Here is an 8,928-nt window from a genome sequence, read left to right as displayed (position 1 = left end):
CATTGTGACATTATTTTATTAAAAATTAAGCACTTCCAATTCACATATAAAGTGACGTGACGTGAAGGCCAAGTATGGTAACCTATACTCGGAATTTGCCCTCTGCATTTAACCCATCCAAGTTAGTGCACACACCCTTGGAGCAGTGGGCAGCCATTTGCTGCGGTGCCCAGGGAGCGATTGGGGGTTAGGCAAGGGCCCCCTCAAGGGCACCTCAGTCATTTCCTGCCAGTATTGAGAATCGAACCCACAACCTTCAGGTTACCAGTCTGACTCCCTAACCATTTAATGATTTAAATTAACTTTAATTTTTTTTTTATTTAACTTTTAATATAAATTCAATATTTATGTAATTATTTAATAGATTACTTTTTTTTAAAACAGTGATTTAAAAATAGTGAAAAAATAGAGAATTGTTTACATAATTTAATTGTAGTATTTGTTGTACTGGCTTTAAGCTGATATTAATTAAAATGTTTAGCCATTTGATCCTAATTTTTACTACATTGCAGAAGGAATATACACTTACAAAATATAGTTTAAATGTTTAAAAAAGCTGAAAATGTTCTCATAAATTAAGAAAAGTAATGTTTAAAAGCTCTAATGATCTTTTTGCTAAATAAAAAAGTACCATGATAATGTGTTTGGGTGTACTATTATAATCTTTGAAGTATAATCCATGTTAATCATTCAATAGCGTATTGAATGGCAGCATCTGTACTACTCAGAGCTCGTTAGAAGGTAAGGGTTAATCCGTTTGCTGTGGCATATTGCGTGGTTCTGAGAGTGTGCCGGCGGTCCACGCGTTCACACACTTTGGTGAGGCGGTGACACTCCTTGAGTCATTTGCGCTCCGGTCTCAGAAGTGACAGCTGATGCCCGCTCATGGACCACTGCATGAACACCACAGAATCTGTCCACGATACACCTGATCACCGACACATCTTCGGCGTGTTCCCTAACCAATACAAACGAGCGTCCGTTTCTGCCTCTCTCCGCATAACGCATTACTCTTAGTTATTTGCCATGCCAAGCTGGAGGAGAAACCTGACTTTTTGCCTGCAGAGAATGCACGACGAAGGTAAGTGAATTGATTTTTACACTTATGAATCGAGTTTCGTGCGTACTTGCTCGTCGGTTCTAATGCGCATATAAAGCTACGGCGTGCGTAATAGACATTAGCTCTGTGAATTCTGTGTCTGCTGCTCTGCTCTGCTCTGCAACCCACGTGTTAATGAAGTGGCATGTGTTTTCCCTTGCTTTGTATCTACAATGATGCCTTCAGTTGTTTCAAGCAAATTGTGTAGTGCCCCAGGACATAGCCTTGAGGTTCTCCTCGATAAATGTTGGGTGATTCCTATTGTGCAGTACTTTTACATGTCATTATATATTGGATAAATCACAATAAAATGAACATGGTGTGAATAAAATATAATATTATTTTTATTTGGTAATTAGTTTATACTTTATAATACCTTTATAGTTTATAATAAAAATAATTTATAATTTATACACACCTGGTGAAAATAAGTTAGAATCAATAAAGTTTTAGCATCCAGTCTTGACCAGAACATGTTTCTAAAGTCTTGTATACTTTAAAAAAAAATAAATAAATGCTGCTTTAAATTACAACACAGGAATTTATTTTTAATTATAAATTACAGAGTTATTGCATAACAGGAATGATCCCCTTATAGCCTTGAGGTATTCCTGAGCTCCTAACAATAATAATGTCAAAGGCAAAATGAGTTGTGCCCCAGAACATGCCTTGAGGCACTCATCAGCATCTTGATCAGCGATGTTCAAAATAATATTGTAATGCAGCTGCTGTTTTGTTTTTGTTTTTTTATTGAATGACTGAATGTTCATTGACCAGGGGAGAGATTTTGAGTCACTTAACCTGACTCAACTCTCTCTATCTCCTGCATTTAGAAGATGACATGAATTGTGCATGCAGAGAGGTTATAATGTCAGAGATGTTGTGTGAAGCCATTGCATTGCAGATGCTTTTAATATTAAAGTTGGTCACAATCAGTAAATGACATAAGTTAATTAGCAATAAACTCAGACGGTCACCGCTGGCCAAAATGTTGTTGAACCACTCAGAAGAACAAGGAGAAAATTGCTTTTTTATTCTGTTTTTCTATCTCTCATTCAGGAGCTAATCCTCTTATCAGAATTTGAATTCCAAGACTCGAGATCCCATTAATCATAAGAACCAAGTTAAATTAGAATAGCGAGGATGAATTTGCAGTATATGATGACAAAGTATGTGTGTGTGTGCATTTGGAGGAAGTTGTAGCACTGATAGAGCATTGCCTGATCATATCTGGTAGTGGCTGCAGCAGTATATCTGGACAGAATCCCACGTTTAGCTCCAGCAGAATTGATCGTAGCTGCATGACTGCTCAGGACCTTGAACTGAGTTCTGCACCAGGTTTTTGTCCATTTGCTTTTTAAATTCTGATCAATTGTGATGAACCTTCCTGTTCCTGGTTTGTGCGTGTGTTTCATCAATGGGGCCCTGTATGCCATGGCATTTCAAATGGCACTTCAGAAATATTTCCTCTGCTAGATGAGGTCAGAGAGCAGAATGCTCATTTACCCTCTGCTATAGAGCCGTCATCTTCCTCCTCCTATTTTTTAAAACGCTCTGCAATCACATGTATGTTAAATATCAAAGGGTTGTGCCCTGTTGCTGAAGTCCAATCATAGCAAACACTGTATGACAAGCCACAGAAAGATTGTCTCAACCTCTTGAAGTCAATGGAATGGTTCTTGGAATGGTTGTGAGGTCATGAGGGCAGTCATAAGGTTATACAGTGCCTTACACAAATATGGGCACCCTTAATAAATATGAGCAAAGGTGGCTGTGAAAATAAATCTGCATTGTTTATCCTTTTGATCTTTTATTAAAAAAATCACAAAATTCTAATCTTTTAATGAAGAAAAACAATTAAAAGTGGGGAAAAACTCACATTATGAAATAAATGTTTTTCTCCACTACATGTTGGCCACAATTATTGGCACTCCTAGAAATTCTTATGAGTAAAATATCTCTAAAGTATATTTCTATTCATATTTACATTTTTTTAGCTCACCAGCGTGATCATGAACATGAAATTGTCCAGTCATGACTTCCTGTTCCACAGGAATATAAACATGAGAAAACACAAAGGCCAAATTCCCTTAATCATTCATCACAATGAGTAAAACCACAGAATATAGTTCTGATGTGCAGCAAAAGATTGTTGAGCTTCACAAAATAGAAAGTGGCTGTAAGAAAATAGCTGAAGCATTTAAAATCCCCATTTCCACCATCAGGGCAATAATTAAGAAGTTCCAGTCAACTAAAGAGGTTACAAATCTGCCTGGAAGAGGACGTGTGTCTAAATCGTACTAATGTGATTGGGGTCAGAAAGCCTAGAAAAAAATTACCAAACAGCACCTACATCCCCACAAGTTGTTCGGGAGGGTTTCAAGAAAAATCCTCCTCACTCATCCAGAAACAATCTCCAGTATATTCAGTTGTCAGAGAAGACTGGAACTTAAAACGGGACCTGCTTCTATGGTCAGATGAAACTAAAAAAAGAGCTTTTTGGCAGCAAACCTACCAGATGGGTTTGGTGCACACATGGATAAAAAGTACCCCATGCCCACGGTTAAATATACTGCTGGATCTTTAATGTTGTGGGCCTATTTTTCTGCTGGAGGTCCTGGACATCTTGTTCAGATGCATGGTATCATGGATTCTATCAAATACCAACAGATAAAAAATCTGCTAGAGATCTAATAATGGGCTGTGGTTGGAACTTCCAGCAGGACAATGATCCAAAACCAACACAAAAATGTGTCACTGAGCGCAAAATGAAGCTTCTGCCATGGCTGTCCCAGCTCCCTGACCTGAACCCTAAAGAAAATGAGTGGAGTGAACTGAAGAGAAGAAGCACCAATATGGAGCCGGGAATCTGAAGGATCTGGAGAGATTCTGTATGGAGGAATGGTCTCTGATCTCTTGTCAGGTGTTCTCCAAACTCGTCAGGCATTATAGGTGAAGACTCAGAGCTGTTATCTTGGGAAAAGGACGTTGCAATAATTGGGTGCCAATAATTGTGGCCAACGTGAACTAGAGAAAAACATTTATTTACTAATGAGCTTTCTTCCCCATTTTCAATTGTTTTACTTAAATGAAAGGTTAGAATTTTGTGTTTTTTTTTAATAAAAGATCAAAAGGATAAACGATGCAGATTTATTTTCACAGCCTCCTTTGCTTATATTTACTAAGGGTGCCAATATTAGTGAGGGCACTGTATATTAGTCAGTAAATGCCTTTTTTTGGATCATGTGGAACACTGTAAGCCATATGAAACATGCAGAACAAATATTTATCTAAATCAATTGTGAATCCAATGCTTTAAATTGCATTTAAAATATAAAAATACAACAATTTATATAAGGATTGAATGTTGCATTCATTCATTTGCATTGGTTTCGTATGGTTTTGAAAAACCTTTATACCCTTTTTGAGATTAAATGTTATGTCATGTTTTGTAACGTTGTTTTAAAAAATGACAATTCTATTAAATTAATTTAATTAAACTAAATTTGAGACCTAAAAGTCATGAGGGTTTGCAGGGGTCCTCTTTATGATATCATTTGCTGTTTTTATTTATTTATTTATTGCATGTTTTATTTATTTATTGCATTTATTGTACCATTTGATTTGATGAACAAATGTGGGTTTTTTTTAGAATAATAAACAATATTTTAACAACGCTGCCTCTTGTTAGAAATAATAATTATTTATTTATTTATTTATTTATTTATTTATTTATCATTTATGAGTTGTTTAGTTTCATTATGATACGAGATTTTTACTATATGGTCCCAAAAATATCAAAATGAATCCTAAGAGATGTATTCAAGTAATTTTATGTATTAATTGATTTTTAAAAACGAACTTTCATGTAGTTATGCAGCCCCCCCCCCCCCCCCCCCTCCAATTATATCTGCAAAACTGCTGAATCATCTGGCTCCAGGTGGATGAAAGGACCTGCTTAGCTGTGTCATTTGAGGTCAAATACACATTTAAATATTAAAGTATCAAAGACTGAGCCCATTAACTCACAACAAACCCCAAACTCCACTCAAGTTCATTGTAAGTTCTTCATTTTTCAGTGTTTCCCATCTATTTTCAGAAGCGATCAAGATAACGTGTCCAATTTACATAATCTACTTTGGAGCCACACTTTACAAATCCCTCTGGCTAACATACCACATTCACTGATTTTACAAACGACACTAGTGGCATCAGGCTTTCATCACATTAGCGTCTATGCTCAACCTGAAATGTGTATTTCCCTGCTCACGTCTTCAGTGATACACTTTCCTCGTTTAATTCACCCTCTGCATAAATCTACCCTCATTCCACGGAATGGCAAACCCACGACTCCTCTTCAGCGCCCATCCTCTTCAGCGCTCGAGGGTCCATTATAAATATATTCAGAGCTTCAGGAATTTTGAAGACTCTGGGGTATCATTCGGACAAGCAGATATGTATAGTATGGGGTTAGAATGGTTGCATTATTCCAAATAAATAGATTGAGATTCACAAATAAATGTAAAGAGATTCACAAAAATTCATAAATAAATAAAACAATATATATATATATATATATATATATATATATATATATATATATATATATATATATATATATATATATATTTATATATATATTTATATATATATTATATTTACAAATGTGTTTTATGTTTCAAACACAACTCTGCCTGGCATTCATTTGTGAATCGCTTCCTGTGCATTTGTGAATAACTTTCTGTGTATTTGTAGATTCCTGCATGCATTTGTGGTTTTGAAACATTTCTAGCATCAAGATGTGTAGACAAATCCACAAATAAGTGGACTCCACCCACCATCTACTTGAGCCAATCAGATAGCGGCCATTTGTGCAGACCAATCATTGGATGCTTTCACTCCAACCAATCAAGTTTTGCTTCGGCATCCATTTACTGTCAGTGAATCATCGTGTCACACTGCGCCATGTCCAGTGTAGACAGTATCACTGATTATATAATATAATGGGTGCTATTTGCTTTTGACGCGCTGTGTCGCGCTGCTTGTGTCCAGTGTAGAAAGTAAATAAATTGCTGATTATGATGCTCGGGATCTCTGATCATCATAATTTGTGTGATCCTGATAGAAATATAAATAAGCCTTGATATAAGCCTTAAACTCCAATAATCTTTTGGAAACGGGGTGTTTTAACTACACAAACAGCTCAATTCGAACAAAGTGCCCACAGAATACACAGTTCCTTTCAGGGGTGCAAAATGAATCTGTTCCCACGCCGAGAGTAAAGCCAAACATGATTGTTTTGTGGTTTTGTTTCAAGGTCATGTATTCATGTGTTTTATTCTGTAAATTTTCATAGTCATGGTTCCTTTGTTTCCTGGTCTTGTCATGTGATTTACTTATCCCGTCATGTGATTTTGTCATGTGCTTCCCCTGTTCATGTGTGTCACGGATGGCACAGAGACAAGAGGGTTAGATCCAAATGCAGCTTTAATATGGCAATCCAAAAATGTAATCCAAACAGGCAAGGGTCAGAATCCAGAGAACAGTCCATACAAAACAAAGAAAACAAACAGTGAAGCCGGTGACCGTAAATGAAACCACAATAACAAAAGCAGAAACCAACCAGGTATAAATAGACAGACACTGATGACAAAACAAAACAGCTGAGTACAATAATGAGTCCGGGAAGTGGGTTATGGGAAATGAAATCCAAGTGTGGTGAGGAAATAATCCGTGTTGCCTTCTAATGGCTAACTAGGGCACTCCAACTGGTGATCATGACAGTACTCCCTCTCTACGGAGCGGCTACCAGATGCTCCACCTGACAAAACATAAAACAAAACTCTCAGGAGGGAGGTGGACTGGAGGAGGACCAGGGGGAGGGATGGTGGGCCAGGTCCAGATTCCCTGACTGAAGGCCAGGGGGGAGCCGGAGGAACAGACCATGGGGGCTCTAACAAGGTCGGAGTCTTGGCTGAATGCCAGGGTGGTGCTGGAGGAGCTGACCAGGCGGGTTCTAGCAGGTCTGGAGTTGGAGCTTGAAGAGCGGGCGGCTCTGGGACTGCTTTCGGGCTGGCAGCGGGCTTGGGCTGCTCTGGGATGGCAGCGGGCTTGGACTGGCAGACTGGTCCATGGGCAAAAGACCTTAAATGCGTCTTCCAGGCATGCAGAACAGCCAAAACATAAAAAGCAAAGACAGCCCTCTTGGCCATGCTAGGACTCACAGGGAGAGCATTCGGCTCTAATACCTCTGGGGTGGCCTCCGGGCCTACAACGTGCTCTGGGAAGGCCTCTGGGCCTTGAGGGATGGAGGAAGCCTTCTTCCTCCTCTTCCTCCTTTTTCGTGGGTGAGGCGGTGGCTCTATGCCTACCTCCTCTGTAGGCACTGCAGCAGGCTCACGGGCTGGAACGGGACCTGGAGCAGACTGGAGCAGACTGACCAGAACTTCTGGGTGAATGCCCGCACCTCCATACCTCTCTGGGAAAGTGTATTCAGATCTCGGGGACCGCTCTGACTTCCCCGGTGTTAGCCGATGGCCGGATTCTCCTACTGCTGGACCTATTCATGATTGTGGTTTCTGTCACGGATGGCAAAGAGACAAGAGGGTTAGATCCAAATGCAACTTTAATATGGCAATCCAAAAACGTAATCCAAACAGGCAAGGGTCAGAATCCAGAGAACAGTCCATACAAAACAAAGAAAACAAACAGTGAAGCCGGTGACCGTAAATGAAACCACAATAACAAAAGCAGAAACAGACAGACACTGATGACCAAACACAAAACAGCTGAGTGCAATAATGAGTCCGGGAAGTGGATTATGGGAAATGAAGTCCAAGTGTGGTGAGGAAATAATCCATGTTGGAGTGCCCTCTAATGGCTAACTAGGGTGATCATGACAATGTGTCATGTTTTAGTAGGCTTGTTCGACTTCATGCAGCACTGTGCAGACTGATCGGTGGCTGACTTGAAGCAGTGAATGCTGGTTAGAAATTTTGTCTGAATTGAGATAGTGCTGATGCCACATGACTGTGACTTATGGCATCACAAGAGCGATTGGAGAGCAGTCCGCTTAATCAACCGGCGCAGCTTCTCAAGAGCGGTTGCAAAAGCTCTGATGATGACACAAATGTTTCTTAATTGGCCAGATTCACCACATGACAACACTCACGTGTGTTTCGTGCTTTTTCTGAAACCTTCAATTCCACTAATGGTCACAAATCTATATTTTTATAACAGTTAAAGCTCTTTTCATGTAGTCGCTATGTTATAATGTGTCATGTTTATCAAAATAAAATGGATAAAAAATGTAGACCCCACTCCATTGCTATTTAAATAGTATAGGCTTATGTTGAACTTTATTCTTTTACAAGATGCTGTATTACAGTTTTTTTTTTGGTATTTGCTTTTGATTTTCAAAACTCTTAGTCAGTAGCGTTTTTAGGCACGGGCGAACCGGGCAGCCGCCCGGGGCGTCATTTTTTCGTGACACATTGGGGGCGGCAGCACGAGCAGATTAAAAAAAAAAAAAAATCCTCTGCGTCGCGAGGCGGTTTTTCATCATTGATATAATTTCACTGTGTGTGGAATTGGCAAATTGGTGCTCCCTGCAGCTGCCGGCGCCCCTGCTTGCTGAAAATGTACCATGCACAGAAGCTGTGTGTTGTGAGAGAAGTGTAAAAGGGGGTGGGGCGAGAGGCGCGGGTGACATTTCACCTCTGGGTCTCTCTCAAATGGAACGTACAGGGCGGGGGGGTGGACGGGGACGGGGGATCCACACCAAGGCTGCGTTCCAGTTCGGTTTTTAAATGCCCTTCCCTCGCTAACTT

The sequence above is a fragment of the Chanodichthys erythropterus genome, chromosome 10 (assembly GCF_024489055.1).
Source record: "Chanodichthys erythropterus isolate Z2021 chromosome 10, ASM2448905v1, whole genome shotgun sequence".
NCBI classification, from domain to species: Eukaryota; Metazoa; Chordata; class Actinopteri; order Cypriniformes; family Xenocyprididae; genus Chanodichthys; species Chanodichthys erythropterus.
The sequence above is the reverse complement of the archived record's forward strand: the minus strand, read 5'-3'. Positions refer to the sequence as shown.